The following is a 19,964-nucleotide window of genomic DNA, read 5'->3' on the forward strand; positions in this document are numbered from 1 at the left end:
TTAACAAGAAGGTTCACCAAGGTTAAAGAAGCATGAAACATTAACAGTACAGTCACTCAGATGAACATTTTGAAAGACCTTCAGCAGTGTACGTGTGTAAATAAGAATGTCCCTATTCAGTGACTATCAACGTCACATGTTGTTTCGCAGCGTTAATCACAGGAATAAGTTAGTATACTTAACAAATGGGTATAAGCTTTGGAGACACGAGGCAGGCAGTGGCGGGAACCTCTGTGTTAATGAACTGCCTGGGTCTACATTATGTTGGTTTGGTAAACAGTGATATGGAATCTGAATCTCAGCCCTCTTTGAACCTTGGTACAGTACTTCATGAAAACATACTGTAACGACCCTGGGTTTATAAGCGCGGATATCGACTCTGCCGCTTGAGCATGGTTTTGGGGGGTTCGAGGCCTGCTCCCTGCCTGTTTCATTACATTGGTGTCAGAAGTGACTGAACCTTGAATCCATGACAGTGTGTGTTCTTGGCCAGTGAGCGCGTTCCTATAAGACATAGAGTCGCAAGCTAACGTGAGGATGCGCTCTTTGAAAGAAGGGAGTAGTGTAACGACCCTGGGTTTATAAGCGTGGATATCGACTCTGCTGCTTGAGCATGGTTTTGGAGCTACATACAGGGGGTACCAGTGTCGAGGTAATAGAGGCAATATGTACATGTAGGTAGAGTTATTAAAGTGACTATGCATAGATAATAACAGAGAGTAGCAGCAGCATAGGAGAGGGGTGGGCAATGCAAATAGTCTGGGTAGCCTTTTGATTAGATGTTCAGGAGTTGGACGGTTTGGGGGTAGAAACTGTTTAGAAGACTCTTGGACCTAGACTTGGCGCTCTGGTACCGCTTGCCATGCAGTATCAGAGAAAAAAGTCTATGACTAGGTTGGCTGGAGTCTTGGACCATTGCCTGGTATAGAGGGTCTCGATGGCAGGAAGCTTGGCCCCGGTGACGTACTGGCTGTACGCACTACCCTAACTACCCTTTTCAGTCTCCTGAGAGGAATAGGCTTTGTCATGCCCTCTTCACGACTGTCTTGGTGTACTTTGCCATGTTAGGTGTTGGTGATGTGGACCCCTAGGAACTTGAACCGCTCAACCGGCTCCACTACAGCCCGGTCATTGAGAATGGGGGCATGCTCGGTCCTCCTTTTCCTGGAGTCCACAATCATCTCCTTTGCCTTGATCACGTTGAGGGAGAGGTTGTTGTCCTTAAACCACCCAGTCAGGTCTCTGACCTCCTCCCTATAGACTGTCTCATCATTGTAAGTGATCAAGCCGACCACTTTTGTGTCATCAGGAAACTTACTGGTGGTGTTAGAGTCATGCCTGGCAATGCAGTCATGAGTGAACAGGGAGTACAGGAGAGGACTGAGCACGCACCTCTGAGGGGCCCCCCGTGTTGAGGATCAGCATGGCAGATGTGTTGTTACCTACCCTTACCACCTGGGGCGGCCCGTCAGGAAGTCCAGAATCCAGTTGTAGAGGGAGGTGTTTAGTCCCAGGGTCCTTAGCTTAGTGATGAGCTTTGTTGGCACTATGGTGTTGAACACTGAGCTGTAGTAATGAATGGCCTTCTCACATAGGTGTTCCTTTTGTTTAGGTGTGAAAGGGCAGTACGGAGTGCAATAGAGGAGTGGATCTAGGGTTTCTGGGATAATTGTGTTGATGTGAGCCATGACCAGCCATTCAAAGCACTTCATGGCTAGAGAGATGAGTGCTACGGATCGGTAGTATTTTAGGCAGGTTACCTTAGTGTTCTTGGGCACAGGGACTATGGTGCTCTGCTTGAAACGTGTTGGCATTACAGACTCAGACAGGGAGATGTTGAAAATGTCAGACTCTTGTCAATTGGACAGCACATGCTCCGAGTACAGGTCCTGGTAATCTGTCTGGCCCTGCGGCCTTGTGAATGTTGACCTGTTTAAAGGTCTTACTCACATCGGCTACGGAGAGCGTGATCACACAGTCGTCTGGACCAGCTGATGCTCTCATGCATGTTTCAGTATTACTTGCCTCGAAGCAAGCATAGAAGTTATTTAGCTCATCTGATGGGCTCGTGTCACTGGGCAGCTCTCGGCTGTGCTTACCTTTGTAGTCTGTAATAGTTTGCAAGCCCTGCCACATCCGACGAGCGTCGGAGCCGGTGTAGTACAATTAGATCTTAGTCCTGTATTGATGCTTTGCCTGTTTGATGGTTCGTCGGAGGGCATAATGGGATTTCTTAAAAGCTTCCGCGTTAGAGTCCTGCTCCTTGAAAGCGGTATCCATGGCTTCTGGTTGGGGTATGTGCGTACAGTCACTGTTGGGAGGATGTCATCGATACACTTATTGACGAAGCCAGTGACTGATGTGGTGTACTCCTCAATGCCATGGAAGAATCCCAGAATACATTTCAGTCTGTGCTAGCAAAACAGTCCTGTAATTTAGCATCTGCTTCATCTGACCACATTTGTACAGAACGAGACACTGGTGCTTCCTGCTTTCTTTTTTGCTTGTAAGCAGGAACCAGGAGGATATAATTATGGTCAGATTTGCCAAATGGAGGGCGAGGGAAAGCTTTGTACGTGTCTCTGTGTGTGGAGTAAAGGTGGTCTAGAGTTTTTTTCCCTCTTGTTGCACATTTAACATGCTGATAGAAATTAGGTAAAACTGATTTAAGTTTCCCTGCATTACAGTCCCCGACCACTAGGAGTAAACCTCTGGATGAGCATTTTCCTGTTTGCTTATTGTGGTACACAGCTCATTGAGTGTGGTCTTAGTGCCAGCTTCAGTCTGTGGTGATATGTAAACAGCTACAAAAAATACAGATGAAAATTCTCTAGGTAGATAGTGTGGTCTACATGTTATCTATCATGAGATACTCTACCTCAGGCGAGCAAAACCTAGAGACTTCCTTAGATATCGTGCACCAGCTGTTGTTTACAAATATACATAGGTTCGCCACCCCGTGTCTTACCAGAGGCAGCTGTTCTATCCTGCCGATAGAGTGTATAACCCGCCAGCTGTATTTTATTAATGTCTTCTTTCAGCCGCGACTCGGTGAAACATAAGATATTACAGTTTTTAATGTACCATTGGTAGGATGTACGTGTTCTTAGTTCATCCCATTTATTTTCCAGTGATTGAACGTTGGCTAACAGTACAGATGGCAAAGGCAGATTAGCCACTCGTCGCCTGATCCTCACAAGGCACCCCGATCTCCTTCTGCAAAATCTCAGTTTCTTTCTTCTGTGAATGACTGGGATGAGGGCCTGATCAGGTGTTTGGAGTATATCCTTCCCATCTGACTCATTAAAGAAAAAATATTTTTTACAATTCAAGGTGATTAATCGCTGTTCTTTAATCCAGAAGCTCTTTTCAGGTCATAAGAGATGGTAGCGGCAACAATATGTACAAAATAAGTCTTTCACATGTGACAGTCTTTCACATGTGAGGCGATGTGCTAAACAGAGTAAGTAGTTTAGTAAACAACTAAAGATTTCAAAACTAAAAGTTGTAGCCTACAATAAAGAAAAACTCACTTTATCTCGTCCTTGACCTATATCCTAATGGACTCTGGTACAGGTCATGTTGTTCTTCACATTACCGTCTCTGGTAAACACACACTAGATCTGGTAAACACACACTATAAGTTTGTTACATGCACAGGATACAGGAGGTCTAACCGGTACAATGAAATGGTTTCTTGTAAGGTACCAATATAAAAAAACAGAAAGTGTCCAGATATTATTATTAGATGATGCTTACCCGACAGCCTTGGGTCATGTGAAGGAAATGCGTCTTTTCTAAATAAAGAATATGTACACTCACCACGCTGCACCTTGGTCCTCTTCCTCCAACAACAGTGACAACGCCATCATGTGACTGAGAAAATAAATGCCATTTCCAGTTTCTGCCTTATATGAATGAGTATTCTGACTGTTTCCCCAACTTCACCCTAGTCTGAAAGAAAAGGACAGCGAGAAGCCAATTCCATGCTACATGTACAAATAATTTCAATATCTTGTTCATTAAGGTTATGTTGATTACGTAATGTTTTACTAGGAACACTGCAGCAGAAACGAACTCCTAGCGAACTCTTGACTCCACTACTCTTTTTTCTGCATGAAGCTACAATCGATTGAGTTTTCAGCAAGCTGTGAAGCCAGCTGTAGCCTATTGCGTGATTGTGTTTATGAGTCTCTTTCTAAATGTGTGTTTAATGATTTTCCTTAAAACCACATATGACCACAAATATTGTATTTGTTCATATGGGCAGAATACTGTGTATACAGTGCCTTGCGAAAGTATCCGGCCCCCTTGAACTTTGCGACCTTTTGCCACATTTCAGGCTTCAAACATAAAGATATAAAACTGTATTTTTTGTGAGGAATCAACAACAAGTGGGACACAATCATGAAGTGGAACGACATTTATTGGATATTTCAAACTTTTTTAACAAATCAAAAACTGAAAAATTGGGCGTGCAAAATTATTCAGCCCCCTTAAGTTAATACTTTGTAGCGCCACCTTTTGCTGTGATTACAGCTGTAAGTCGCTTGGGGTATGTCTCTATCAGTTTTGCACATCGAGAGACTGAAATGTTTTCCCATTCCTCCTTGCAAAACAGCTCGAGCTCAGTGAGGTTGGATGGAGAGCATTTGTGAACAGCAGTTTTCAGTTCTTTCCACAGATTCTCGATTGGATTCAGGTCTGGACTTTGACTTGGCCATTCTAACACCTGGATATGTTTATTTTTGAACCATTCCATTGTAGATTTTGCTTTATGTTTTGGATCATTGTCTTGTTGGAAGACAAATCTCCGTCCCAGTCTCAGGTCTTTTGCAGACTCCATCAGGTTTTCTTCCAGAATGGTCCTGTATTTGGCTCCATCCATCTTCCCATCAATTTTAACCATCTTCCCTGTCCCTGCTGAAGAAAAGCAGGCCCAAACCATGATGCTGCCACCACCATGTTTGACAGTGGGGATGGTGTGTTCAGCTGTGTTGCTTTTACGCCAAACATAACGTTTTGCATTGTTGCCAAAAAGTTCAATTTTGGTTTCATCTGACCAGAGCACCTTCTTCCACATGTTTGATGTGTCTCCCAGGTGGCTTGTGGCAAACTTTAAACAACACTTTTTATGGATATCTTTAAGAAATGGCTTTCTTCTTGCCACTCTTCCATAAAGGCCAGATTTGTGCAATATACGACTGATTGTTGTCCTATGGACAGAGTCTCCCACCTCAGCTGTAGATATCTGCAGTTCATCCAGAGTGATCATGGGCCTCTTGGCTGCATCTCTGATCAGTCTTCTCCTTGTATGAGCTGAAAGTTTAGAGGGACGGCCAGGTCTTGGTAGATTTGCAGTGGTCTGATACTCCTTCCATTTCAATATTATCGCTTGCACAGTGCTCCTTGGGATGTTTAAAGCTTGGGAAATCTTTTTGTATCCAAATCCGGCTTTAAACTTCTTCACAACAGTATCTCGGACCTGCCTGGTGTGTTCCTTGTTCTTCATGATGCTCTCTGCGCTTTTAACGGACCTCTGAGACTATCATAGTGCAGGTGCATTTATACGGAGACTTGATTACACACAGGTGGATTTTATTTATCATCATTAGTCATTTAGGTCAACATTGGATCATTCAGAGATCCTCACTGAACTTCTGGAGAGAGTTTGCTGCACTGAAAGTAAAGGGGCTGAATAATTTTGCACGCCCAATTTTTCAGTGTTTGATTTGTTAAAAAAGTTTGAAATATCCAATAAATGTCGTTCCACTTCATGATTGTGTCACACTTGTTGTTGATTCTTCACAAAAAAATACAGTTTTATATCTTTATGTTTGAAGCCTGAAATGTGGCAAAAGATCGCAAAGTTCAAGGGGGCCGAATACTTTTGCACTGTATATAGCCTACAGTAATTGATTGAGTTATGGCCTAAAATAAATGTGTTCATAATATGCTAGGGCGAGTAAAATGGTCAGAGTAAGCTATTCTCTCATTTGTATATGGAAGTAACTAGCAAGCTATCCAACGTTAGTCAGTTAGCTTGGTTGCTTGACTCCTGTTGTTAGGTCAAAATGCTCGGATCAACCCTACTTCTCGGCCATAGCGTCCAGTGTCCACTCTGAACACTCCGAGAGAGGAAACACTCTGAATTTACAAATGGACAATCTGACAACGCTCTGAGTTTACGAATGCCCAAAGCACACTCTGGCGCTCCAGATTAAATTTACAACATTCCAGTAGTATAAAACAGTCTTTAATGTTGAAATCTTTGGTTGTTAAGTACAGGGCCTCACATGTAAATAGTTAAAGAGATGGGTGGGGCTAAAGCAAGTGGGTGTGAATGATGCTGAATGGATGTAAACAAAGATGAGCTCTCCAGTAGGTGTTCCTCCTGTAGTGTTAGACATACAATTTTCTAGCTCTGAGTCTCAAATTTTATCCAAGTTAAAAAATGTAATTTAAAAAAATAATTTAGCTACATGAGATCGAATTGAGCCGGTCGGTCACCTATAGGCAGAATATTGTAGCCTAGGCCTATATACAGTGAGCTCCATACCTCCATCCTGTGGGCAGGTTAGGTAGGTCACTTTCTAAATGTAATGCGTTACAATTACTAGTTGCCTGTCCACAATTGTAATCAGCAAAGTAACTTTTGGATTACCCAAACTCAGTAACGTAATCTGATTACATTCAGTTACTTTTAGATTACTTTCCCATTAAGAGGCATTTGAAGAAGACAAAAATGTATGTTACCAATTCAAATCAAATCAAATTGTATTTGTCACATACACATGGTTAGCAGATGTTAATGCGAGTGTAGTGTAATGCTAGTGCTTCTATTTCCGACAGTGCAGTAATATCTAACAAGTAATCTAATAATCTCAAACAATTACCTAATACACACAAATCTAAAGGGGTGAATGAGAATATGTACATGTAAGTATATGGATGAGCGATGGCCGAGCGGCATAGGCAAGATGGTATAAACTACAGAATATACATGTGATATGAGTAATGTAAGATATGTAAACATTATTAAAGTGGCATTATTTAGAGTGGCATTGTATAAAGTGACAAGTGAGTGGCCAGTGATTGGGTCTCAATGTAGGCAGCAGCCTTTATGAGTTAGTGATTGCTGTTTAGCAGTCTGATGGCCTTGAGAAATATTTTTTTTTCCGGTCTCTCGGTCCCAGCTTGATGCACCTGTACTGACCTCACCTTCTGGATGGGTTAACAGTGTGAACAGGTGGTTCAGGTGGTTGCTGTCCTTGATGATCTTTTTGGCCTTCCTGTGACATCGGATGCTGTAGGTGTCATGGAGGGCAGGTAGCTTGCCCACGGTGATGTGTTGTGCAAACTGCACCACCCTCTGGAAGAGCCTTGCGGTTGAGGGCGATGCAGTTGCCGTACCAGGCTGTGATACAGGATGCGCTTGATTGTACATCTGTAAAAGTTTGTGAGGGTTTCAGGTGCCAAGCCAAATTTCTTCATCCTCCTGAGGTTTAAGAGGCGCTGTTGCACCTTCTTCACCACACTGTCTGTGTGGGTGGACCATTTCAGCTTGTCAGTAATGTATACGCCGAGGAACATGAAGCTTACCACCTTCTCCACTGCGGTCTTGTTGATGCGGATAGGGGGGTGCTCCCTCTGCTGTTTCCTGAAGTCCACGATCAGCTCCTTTGTCTTGTTGACGTTGGTGAGAGGTTATTTTCCTGGCACCACACTCCGAGGGCCCTCACCTCCTCCTTGTAGGCTGTCTCGTCATTGTTGGTAATCAGGCCTACTACTGTTGTGTCGTCTGCAAACTTGATGATTCAGTTTGAGATGTGCATGCCTGAGCACGCACCCTTGTGGGCCCCAGTGTTGAGGATCAGCAAAGTGGAGGTGTTGTTTCCTATCTTCACCATCTGTGCAAAGGACAGGGTTCAGACTCAGGGCCTCGAGCTTAATGATGAGCTTGGAGTGTACTATGTTTTTGAATGCTGAGCTATAGTCAATGAACAGCATTCTTACATAGGTATTCCTCTTGTCCAGATGGGATGGGGCAGAATGCAGTGCGATGGCGATTGCATCGTCTGTAGATCCTTTGGGGCGGTAAGCAAATTGAAGTGGGACTAGGGTGTCAGGTAAGGTAGAGGTTATATGATCCTTGACTAGTATCTCAATGCACTTCATAATGACAGAAGTGAGTGCAACGGGGCGATAGTAATTTAGTTCAATTACCTTTGCTTTCTTGGGTACAGGAACAATGGTGGCCATCTTGAAGCATGTGGGGACAGCAGACTGGGATAGGGAGAGATTGGATTTGTCTGTAAACACTCCAGCCAGCTGGTCTGTGCATGCTCTGAGGACACGGCTAGGGATGGTGCGAGGGTTAACAAGCTTAAATGTCTTACTCACGTCAGCCATGGAGGAGGAGAGACCACAGTCCTTGGTAATGGGCCACATCGGGGGCACTGTGTTATCCTCAAAGCGAGTGAAGAAAGTGTTTAGCTTGTTTGGAAGCAAGACATCGGTGTCCGCGACGTGGCTGATTTTCTCTTTGTAGTCAGTGATTGTCTGTAGACCCTGCCACAAACGTCTCGTGTCCGTTGAATTGCGAATTGCGACTCCACTTTGTCTCTATACTGACGTTTTGCCTGTTTGATTGCCTTACGGAGGGAAAAACTACACTGTGTATTCGACCATATTCCCAGTCGCCTTGCTGTGGTTAAATGCGCTTTCAGTTTGCGCGAATGCTGCCACCTATCCACGGTTTCTTGTTAGGGTAGGTGTTAATAGTCACAGTGGATACACTTCCTGATAAACTCAGTCACGGTGTCTGTGTTTTCGTCAATGTTATTCTCGGAGGGTACCCGGAACATATCCCAGTCCACGTGATCAAAACATTATTGAAGTGTGGATTCCGATTGGTCAGACCAGTGTTGAATAGTCCTTAGCATGGGTACTTCCTGTTTGAGTTTCTGCCTATAGGAAGGGAAAATAAAGTTGTGATCAGATTTGCCAAAGGGAGCATGGTTGTGAGGTATTCTTTGTCAGGTGAACAAAAGGACTTGAGTACTGTATGTTATCACAATCACACCATGAGTAGTTAATCATGAAACATACTCCCCCGCCCTTCTTCTTCCCGGAGAGATATTCATTCCTGTCTGCGCGATGAACTCAGAACCCAACTGGCTTTACCGACTCAGACAGTAGAGAGAGATAGACATGTTTCCATGAAACAGAGTATGTTACAATACCTGATGTCTCTCTGGAAGGAAATCCTCACCCTGAGCTCGTCAACTTTATTATCCAGCGAGTAATGGGTGGTGTGCGCCTCCTGAGTCGGATTAGAAGTCCACACCGAATATCTCTTCTCTGCTGTCAATGTTTTGGATCAGCCTCTAGAATCAGTTCAATTGCCCTGGGGGGTACGAACAAAGGATCTGATTCGGGGGGAAAAAATACTGCTATTGCTTATAGCCTAAAGGCTGGAAGCACGGCTGCCCTATCAGCGCCATCTTTTGGGCCTCATGGGAATGTAACATTTTAATATATTCTAATAAAATTTTACTTGTCCAAAATCATGTTACATAAAACACTTTTTGTTCCTTGTATTAGAAGTAAGGTCCCTTTTTTGGGGGGGAACTGCATGGTTCTGGTACCAGTTCCGACCGTTATTTTTCTGTGGACACCATAGATCAAATGGCATAAATTGAGAGGAAGCCCTGATTCTCACAGACACAGTAGTATGTATATTTAGCCTGTGTGAAGCAGGATGTGAAATCTGACACCACTTGATGCTGGATGTCCCTCCTACCATTTCATTCGGCCAACAAAGCATATCCCTGCAATCCTTATCGTAGCGCATTAGGGTTTAGTGGATTCTTCAGAGATCGATTTAAATCCAGTAATCTAAAATAATTTATATATTTGAAACAAAAAAACACTTTCTATTTGTCATAGATGGACAAGATAAATATGAATTGAACGGTGAGTTCCTGATGAGTTTAAGAAGCCAAGCTAGAGGTCTGTGAGACTTCATAAAGATGGGGTGGAAGAAATTTTGATCAAGATAAACATTTTAGAAAATGTAACACTAAACATATAAATATGTATTTTACAGTTAAGGTGAAATCTTTTAGTTAGTCGTTTAATAATTTGATTATATTATATTTAGAAAGCATCGAAGTCATGTCAAGCCTTATTCATACAGTTTTGTTGAATAGGAAATATATCATACTGTGAATTCAATCTCGTGAGCTCAAACCTCAGCAAACCTCAGCAATTTATTAACAAAAATGTTTTACCAGAAAGGCAAAAAGTATGCAGCATTACTAGTTATTGTTTATGGCCCACGTGATACAATCATTTACTTTTGTGGATTATGTATTATTTAATGGCAGTGTTTTAATGGCAATGTTGTCTGCCTATCAACACAATAACCATGTATCTGTGAAATTAGACATTGAACTTCAACCCTGTTTCAGCAAACAGCTGATTCTTATTTGTTTTCTCCAGAAGGACAGGAAAGTGAACAGCTGTTGTGATAGCACGCCAGGTTTTCTAAAATGTTTTGATGTCTCATACATTACGAAAATGATATTCCAAACTATACAGGGTCAAATGTAGGCCAATAACATGTTTAAAACATGTTCAAAAGCTAAATAGCTTTATTTTCTTGTTATTCATTTTATTCAATGGTTTCACCTGAGTGCCGTCGCCAGCCAGGGTAGGGCAGCATTTTACAACATTCCAATATTATAGTCTTGAGAATCTCTCATGCATGTTTGTTTATTGAAAATGGGAATGATGAGAGGTGAAAATGATTTGAATGTGAGTGTCTAGACAGGGCAGGGCAGCATTTTACAACATTCTAATGTTATAGTCTTGTGAATCTCTCAGGCATATTTTTGGGGGCCAAAGGGACTTATTAGACGTATTAGACTGTTAAAATATAGGGGAAAGGCAGCCATTTTATATAAACATTGGATTTCTTTGGTCCGAATTTCATAATCATTTTGATTTTCAGAAGTTTTCCATTGTAGGCTTACCAATGCCTCGCTCCTCACTCAGAAAGCCTGCTCACTGATGTCAATACCAAAGCTGGCTTGATTGAATTGGAACGATGTGAATAATGCTAATGACAGTGAGAGCCCAATATAGCATAACCTTTTAATCATAGGCTATAGTTACTTTGTGTCTCTAAAATCACATGGTTTCCATTTCGATAGTCATGTGACAAAGAGTCGTTTTTATTGAAACATCCAAATGTCGGCCTTTTACCAGAAACATTTTCGCCCACATTAAATGTTTTATTTTCATAATTTTCAGAACTAATTTTCAGAACTTTCATAAACCTATATAGATTATATTCTTCCCATATGAACACATTTATTTAAGGCCATACAAAGAACAGCTATGCATGATTTAATGAAAAGCAGAAAATAGACACATTGTTTCACATCCTTGAATAAAAGACCCCCAAATCGGCCTTCAAGGAAACTCGACCGATCAGGGCGACGTTGAGTACGGGAGGAGGTCTGTGCGCTGCTTAGTACCTTCCACAAAACGTTTAGCTTGACAAAAAAAGACATGTAGCGGTTTTCTGGCAAGAGTATTGTCCACTTGAGGGCGCTTTAGTTCCACGAACCAGGTTTCCATCCAACATTTTTATGCAAGTAAAGTTGGCTAAATGTCAGATTTTTTAAAAATCATTCAGGACAGGCCAGATGGAAACAGACAATGTGTTGGTAAACGTGCCATATGTTCGCAACACAAAATACGCTTGAGAAGGTGGAATCTTTTTGTGTCAGGAAAAATGAAACGTCGGTGGCAACGCTATTATGCGCACATGTTAATAATAGCCATTACGACGAAGTTAACTTGGAATCACCAAATGACATGTTGTGTGATCCTCCCGATTTCCTCCCCGGGAATAATGCAGTTTATTAGGTTACAGAGGAAATCAATTGTGATGAACTTCACAGGGTGGTGAAATGCAAGGTGATGAGCTTGATGCTCCTTCCCAGTAAATACCGAGTCTTATTGTGGTGACATGATCATCGATGCTTGGCTGCCGTCTGACAAAATAAATAATCTCACTCTTTTGTCAATAATCATCTCATCATGTAGGCTATACCGCACTCTAGCTGCAAATTTTTGGCTAGAGATCAAGTGCCAATATCAGAATGGGCACACTCGCTGTATAACAACATTTTTTGTGTGACAAAACCATCAGTAGAGTTAAAAATGCGATAGAAATCCATTTAACTTGTTGTTTTTTTAAAATTCCTTACGTGGGAATTTAAACACACTTTTTTATCCACATCAAGTCAATTTGATCGAAAATGGGCATATTGTTATTATGCAGACTTTTTTTTACATTAATATTTTAATATTGAAAATCTGTTGCCAATTGGATAGAAACCTAGCTACTGATGCAAACATTATCAGCAGAAGTCTATACTCTACTGTAAAGCCTATGCATAGTTTGTATCCAATAGGGTGGTTGTGTCAGTGTAGATAAGTGAAACGGAAATCATCTTGCAAACTTTCATAGATTCCCCTTTGAATTTGTCCCAGCTGGTAATCAAGTTATTGAATTTTTAGGCACAAACCAAGGGAAGGCTATGTCACCGTTTTTGACTCATACTTATGTAGGCTATACCCATACGCATCTTTGGATCCATTTACACAAGCAGCCCAATTCTGATCTTTTTTTTTACTAATTGGTCTTTTTACCAAAGATATCTGATGTGATTCGTCAAAAGACCAATTAGTGGAAAAAAGATCAGAATTAGTCTTAGTGTTTTGGGACAGGGGCAGTTCACAGATGAGGCAGGTAATGAAAAACAAGCAGGGGCTCCCCTGCTCAAATTCCCCACAACCTCCACATGGCCAATCATTAGCATGTCATTGCATACCTGAGAGACAGCATTTTGGTGTGACACACAAGGAGAAAGTGGGGGATGAGGGAGAGGGGGTGAGAGAGGTGGAAAGGTCAACAGGGAGTGTGGAGTTGGGAGCCATCAAGGTGTGCACCTTTTCGTATGTACTGCACGTGTACATACGCAGGCACACTTTTTTTTTACTAAACTCCTAATGGTGCGACATCCATGCAAACGTGGCAGTTCTTTTTTTCCATGCAAACACCCGGAACAGTGCACAGACTGTTGCATTCCCAAAAAATGTTTTTCCATCGTGTCCATCTGTGAGACCTGACCTACTGTCAAGCGTGACCTCAGATTGTATGCCTTCTTTAAAAGACCCCCGACCTCGTCGCCTGCAACACCGCACCCCTGAATTCATTGTGTGTAGCATACTAATCCGCAGTTACTTAATGAAAGGCCAATTTTATCTCGCCAGACACCGGCAAGATCAATTATTTTGTGAATCAAAAGGCTATGCTGGTGTTGTCTCAGGATGTAATTAGCGTTAAACGTCAGTCCAGCAAAAAAGATCATTGCTGAAAATGACAAGTTCGCTGATACATCGGAATACCACTGACATAGGGAGTCCGTGTGTGCCTGTACCAGTACCCTACCAGATATTGCTGAGGTAAAGGCTATGACAAAGTGAGAAACTGCTTAAACGTGAATATCACACCTCGTCAGATTCCGAGTCAAATCAGAATTTGCTTAACAGAATAACATGGCTTGTCATGTGAAAGTGAGTGTGGAAAGCTGTGCGGAGAGAAAAAAAAGTGACAGCTACTCCATTGGTGGTGAAGCTAGGTTTGGCGAGTTGAACTGTGTGGGAGTTGGAGATGGGTTGCTACGCAACGGCGATTCAAGAAGCACATGCTGCAACCTGGATCACGTTTCAAAGACTGCGTCTGCTGGTGTGACTCGAAGTAACGGACAGTTTAAAGATTGGACTTCCACTTGAAATGTCTGCTTTTCTCAAAAAACTATTTTTTCTTATTCATTGTTGTTCCCTGTGTGTTTACATCAAAACAGATGATTGACTATGGTTACATTGAATGTATGAAAAAGGGATGATGGAAACACTGACATATGAAAACATGTTATGTTTGAGGAAACCACCTTGAGTTTCCCACCCATGAAACTATAGGTACTCTGTCTTGGTTGTATTGACTTAAGGAGATATACAGCAAGCTCCAAAAGTATTGAGACAGTGATACATTTGTTATTTTGGGTGAGAAGGCTAAAGACGCACAAATATCATAACCCCCGCAAAAAATGTTAACCTCCCCTGTTATTGTAATAGTGAGAGGTTTGCATGTCTTGGGGGTATGATATTTGTGCATCTGTAACTTTCTCACTCATCGTTATTCACGATTCATTCAAGACTATCCGTAATCATGGTAGCACCCACAGTAATGTAGAGGTGTTTAGAAACATATTATATTCTTATTTACAATAAAAGTGACTCCAAAACGACACAATATATTATTTACCAGCCATTTTTATTGGGCACAAAATCATCTGAAACAACCAACACGAATAGCAAATGCATCCAACAAGTTTGTAGAGTCACAAGCTTGATGTAATCATTGTGTGCTCGGAATATGTAACCAAATACTAAACTTTTGACTACTTTAAGAAATATAAGTGAATTTGTCCCAATACTGTTGGTCCCCTAAAATGTACAAAAAGTGTGTGGATTTCTAAACGGTTCACCCAATATGGACGGAAATACCCTCAAATTAAAACTGACAGTCTGCACTTTGCATTGTAACATTTCAAATCCAAAGTACTGGAGTACAGAGGCGAAACAAACAAACAAAAATCCGTCACTGTCCCAATACTTTAGAATATACCTTTTCAAGTTCCTTCATAAGGATGCTGTGTAACAGTACTGTGATGTCGGAAGCAGATATTCCCTGCAGATGCCGTGCTAAGCCCCCTTTATTCAATCGTTCATCCATCCAGTCACATACACTCACACATGCAGATAGTCCGTTCACATAATGTGTGTGTTGTTTTATACCACCAAGAAACACAGCTATACAGGGAGCGGGAGAGATTTGACTACGGTTCACCAGTTCATTTGGGTGGCCACGGGTCCGGCGAATGAATGGCAGCACACATGGCCGGCTAAGGGAGGAAAACAGGAAGCAGCACCACCACCACCACCAGCGACCCTCCCTCCCCAACTCCTCTCTCTCTCCTCTCTTCCTTAAGAATGTGCCTCTTGTTCGCCCTCTCGGCTGGAAACTACGTTTCATCTTTGTAAACATCCGAGGTCACGTTACTGCCACTTCCCCTAACATCCCGGCCCAAGGACCACATGAAACACACACACACACACACACACACACACTGCACTTGTTATTGGGTGAGGGCAGAGGCTCTGTAGATAAGGCGTGACCCTATGACGTTGTGTGGCGTGCAGCAATGTAATGTCTAGTGAATGTCTGTCACATGCTTGCTGAGGTGGGAGTAGTCTGAAGTTGCACTTTTGACTCAGTGTTGCATTTCACCCACTAATGGTTAAAGTTAGGATTTAGGGAGCAGAAGCTGATCCTAGATCTGTATTAAGGGAAAACTTCACCCAGAGCAGCTGAGGTGAAATATGGGCTTTCCTGAACCTGCAGAGACAATTAAAGGTGCAGTGTTGACAAAACAACAAAATATAAAGATTCATTTTGGATATCATTGTGGTAGCCACTAGAGTGACTCGACAGACAGGGTGAAGGAACTCATATTCACGGTGAAGGATGTTAAAAATGGTATTGGTTAACAAAATGGCTGCATTGGAATTATAGATTATTTTTAATCTGTCCTCTGGGTGGCAGTATTTCCTGCTTTATCGATAACTCTACCACAAAGCGCTGTCTGCCATTCCACATACTTCCTAGCCTGACTTGCATAATTCTGGGAGGAGTGCTCACAGTACATCAGAAATCTGGGATCGACAAAATGAAATTTCCTGTCAGAGAAATTAGTTTTGGGACATCTTCCATAGCCACACAGTTCATCTTGTCATACTAATTTGATTATGTCTCTTCTAATTGTCAATTATGACAATAACAATGTCAGACAAGTAGCTCTTGTTCCTAAAGGAGCTCTCTTAGCCCCTTTATGTTGCTGTCAATCACTTCACTGTAAGAGTCTGTAGCCAACGAACAGCTTCCATGTCTAGTCTAGACAAGGCAATTTGTTTAGGATGAAGCCTGTGTGTGTGTGCGTGCGTGTGTGTGGGTGGGTGTGTGTGTGTGTGCGTGCGCTCACTGTCTGTTCCTCCGTGTGTGACTCAGTGCTGAAAGATTAGTGGGTTTGTAATCATTTATTTTATTTTCCAAGACCCTGTTGCTTATAATATATAATCTACACAGAGAAAAATATAAACGCAACATGCGTTACAGTTCATAAGGAAATCAGTCAATTGAAATAAATCTATAGATTTCGCATGACTGGAAATACAGATATATACATCTGTTGGTCACAGACACGTGACAAAAAAATAGGGATGTGGAACAGAAAACCTCCATTTGCCTCTCCTTCTCATAGAGTTGATTAGGCTGTTGATTGATGACCTGTGGAAAGTTGTCCCCATTCAATGGCTGTGCGAATTTGCCGGATATTGGCGTGAACTGGACCACGCTGTCGTACAAGTCAATCCAGAGTATTCCAAACATCCTAAATGGGTAAGTATGCATGTCTGGTGAGTATGCAGGCCATGGAAGAACTGGGACAGTTTCAGCTTTCAGGAATTGTATACAGGTCCTTATGACATGATGATGATGGTGGCGGATGAATGGCAAGACAATGGGCCTCATGATCTCACCACGGTACCTCTGTGCATTCAAATTGCCATTGATGAAATGCAATTGTGTTCGTTGTCCATAGCTTATTCCTACCCATACCATAACTCCACCGTCACCATGGGGCACTCTGTTAACAACGTTGACATCAGCAAACCACTCGCCCACATGATGCCATACACACTGTCTGCCATCTGCCCAGTACAGTTGAAACTGGGATTCATCTGTGAAGAACACACTTCTCATTGAGGTTGGTTACGACGCCAAACTGCAGTCAAGTCAAGACTCTGGTGAGGACAACAAGCACGCAGATTAGCTTTCCTGAGACGTTTTCTGGCCGTTTGTGCAGGAACTCTTCAGTTGTGCAAACCCAAAGTTTCATCAGCTGTCCAGGTGGCTTGTCTCAGAAGATCCCGCAGAGGAAGAAGCCGGATATGGAGGTCCTGGGCTGGCATGGCTACATGTGGTCTTCGGTTTTGAGGCCGGTTGGATGTGCTGCCAAATTCTCTAAAAAGCCACCTCGGCTTATGGTAGAGAAATTAAAATTGAACTATCTGGCAAAAGCTCTAGTGGACATTCCTGCAGGCAGAATGCCATTTGCAAGCTCCCTCAAAACTTGACACATCTGTGGCATTGTGTTGTGTGACAAAACTGCACATATTAGAGTGGCCTTTCATTGTCCCTAGCACAAGTTGCACCTGTGTAATGCTGTTTCATCAGCTTCTTGATTTGCCACACCTGTCAGGTGGATGAATTATCTTGGCAAGGGAGAAATTCTCACCAACAGGGACGTAAACCAATTTGTGCACAACATTTGGGAGAAATAAGCTTTTTGTGTGAATGGAACATTTCTGGTATCGTTTATTTCAGCTCATGATACATGGGACCAGCACTTTACATGTTGAGTTTATATTTTTGTTCAGTTTATGATAAAACACTGTGATCAACCACCTTTGCATACATATCAAATATATCTGTTAAAGGTTTGACTGATGTGTGCCAGGCTGCTTTGAAGGCAATACTGCATGGGAAATCATAACGTTCCAGAAAAATTCAGGCAGGTCCACACATCCGGACACCCTCTTTCTTCATCTCCCCAATGCCACACTTTCAGCCAATAGCACTCCATAGCTACTGTGGTTCAATAGTCCTAACTCGGGACCATTTCAATATACATATTCCGCGTAGGCACATCCATGGTTTCCTACAACCTTTGCTAAACCATGGTTGGTGCTCTATATAAAAGGAAACACTGAGAACTGCACGTCTTGCTCCCTGAAACAACTGCTCCGGACTAATATACTATAATGACGCGATGGTCAAAACATTGGAAAAAAATCTAAATAACACCACCTTTTTGTTTTTGTCGGGAGACAGAATTTATGTAGGTATCTTTCGTTCCACTGACTCAGGTGTATGTGTGTCTGGGCCACCAAGATGTGTCCTCTACTTTGTTTACTCGCAGAATAAAACAGGAAACCATTTCAGTGCTAATTAGAGTGGAACTGACACAACAGAGGAGCTTACATCAGTTCCACACACTATAATGGCTTTTTTAAAATGACCTTTATTGTCAATTTCAACTGCCTCTGGACAGTAATGAAAGCTATGATCGTTAATAACTGGGTTACAGTGGGTCCCTAGATGCTACAGTCCCAATTTGGCAGGGGGAGACGTAATCACAAAGTAACATGAAGTATGGCATCAGCAAAAAAACACGTCTTGAACACGTATATTACGATCACACATCTCATTTTGATGAAATATGATTGTGGGTGATATTAACAGTTCACTGGGAACAATCATGTGTTGATCAATAATGACAGGACTGTGTCGATGCTCTCATTTCTCCTTTTCACTATCTTTCTCTCTCCCTCCTCTCGCACTTGCTTTTGCATTCCCTTGCTCGTACACGGATAGTACAGTCTTGAGTCATTTACACACCTTACACATGCACACGAGCTCTTGTACACATAGGCGCACACGCGCACACACACACACACACACACACACACACACACACACACACACACACACACACACACACACACACACACTCGCACTGCACCCCTTCCTCCCTACACATCCACACACGCGCACACTGACACACACATTAGACTTGTTTTAGTCTCCCATGCATAGATTTCCACAGTTAATGCTTTGATCGCGAAGCCTTGATTTCTGGGGAGATGCTGTGTTCCAAGTTGCCCCGGGCTACATATAAGTTCTATTATTTATCCTTGACTGTCACAAGGCCTAGGCAGGGGAAGGAGAGAAAAACGTCCTCCTAACCACTTTGATCCGCCTTCACAGCCAAGAGAGGAAAGGCCCTGTGTTCAGTCACTCGGAGAGGAGAATATCCCTACTGTAAAATGTCGATTTTGAGATGTAACAGCGTTTCCCCATTTACAGTAGTAGAATGTTTTATGTTAAGTTTTGGTCAGCACTATTCTAGATCGGGAGCCATTGCTGTTGAGAATGGTTTGGGCTGTTGTTCTTCTGTTCATTTTCAAAGGCTAAATGGTTAAGAGACGGTGGAAAACTCTGGAACTCTAGAACTGTAAGGGTTACTTATGACTGCCATGCAGTCCTCATGGCCACTAATGATGTCCCACAATTAAAGGGGTGGTCTGAGATTGTCCCATTGATTCCTGAAGACTATTACAGTTTTTTTCGATTGCTAAACGACAGTGGGCACAACTGGAGTCACATGTGCAAAACTCTAACTATAGTCTGCACTACCAACAGTCACCTGAGCTAAACAGTTCACATCACCTGCAAAACTCATTCCAAGCAACACAACTCTTAACACATGGCTCAAAACACGCTCAGTGCAGCCAAACACTATGCACAACCCTCACTGAGATAACACACACTGTCACTCAGAACACACTGAGAGTAAAAACACTAGCATCAAACACCAATACAGAAAATACAAACTTTTCATCTTTACAGTTTGAACAATTTCAGTGACTTCATACAAAGTAATATTTTCTTCAAAGAAAAGAGTGACATTCTTTCACATGATTTATATATTTTTTTAGAACATAACAATTCTTTAAGGTAAATGAAAATTAGAAGTTTGCTTCAATAGTCTGTAGTAATTTACGGAATTACAGTAATGAGAAAAAAAAGGTAGAAATTAAAAGTACATACTGTAATTTGAACAAATAATTGAGGGGCTAATCCTGCCTCTCTCTAGCATCAGGCCACAGGTTTTCTTCAACATCACATCTAATGTTTTCTC

The 19,964-nt window shown here is 42.2% G+C and overlaps 1 long non-coding RNA gene across 9 annotated transcripts; it reads right to left on the minus strand.

The window, feature by feature from the left end:
• Positions 1-3,074: 3,074 nt before the first annotated feature.
• LOC139390779 (uncharacterized) lies at positions 3,075-9,686 on the minus strand. Of its 9 annotated transcripts, none has more exons than XR_011629545.1 (4): positions 9,246-9,686; positions 7,207-8,970; positions 3,823-3,876; positions 3,075-3,295 (listed from the first exon to the last, which is right to left on the minus strand). It is a non-coding gene; the product is annotated as an uncharacterized lncRNA (long non-coding RNA). The 9 variants fall into 9 exon arrangements; XR_011629542.1 differs by having other exon boundaries at positions 3,823-3,954; XR_011629547.1 differs by lacking the exon at positions 3,075-3,295 and having other exon boundaries at positions 3,530-3,954; positions 7,207-7,447; positions 7,603-8,970; positions 9,246-9,450.
• Between the last annotated feature and the right edge of the window lie 10,278 nt (positions 9,687-19,964).

The sequence above is a fragment of the Oncorhynchus clarkii genome, chromosome 31, assembly GCF_045791955.1.
Source record: "Oncorhynchus clarkii lewisi isolate Uvic-CL-2024 chromosome 31, UVic_Ocla_1.0, whole genome shotgun sequence".
In the NCBI taxonomy this organism is placed as follows: Eukaryota; Metazoa; Chordata; class Actinopteri; order Salmoniformes; family Salmonidae; genus Oncorhynchus; species Oncorhynchus clarkii.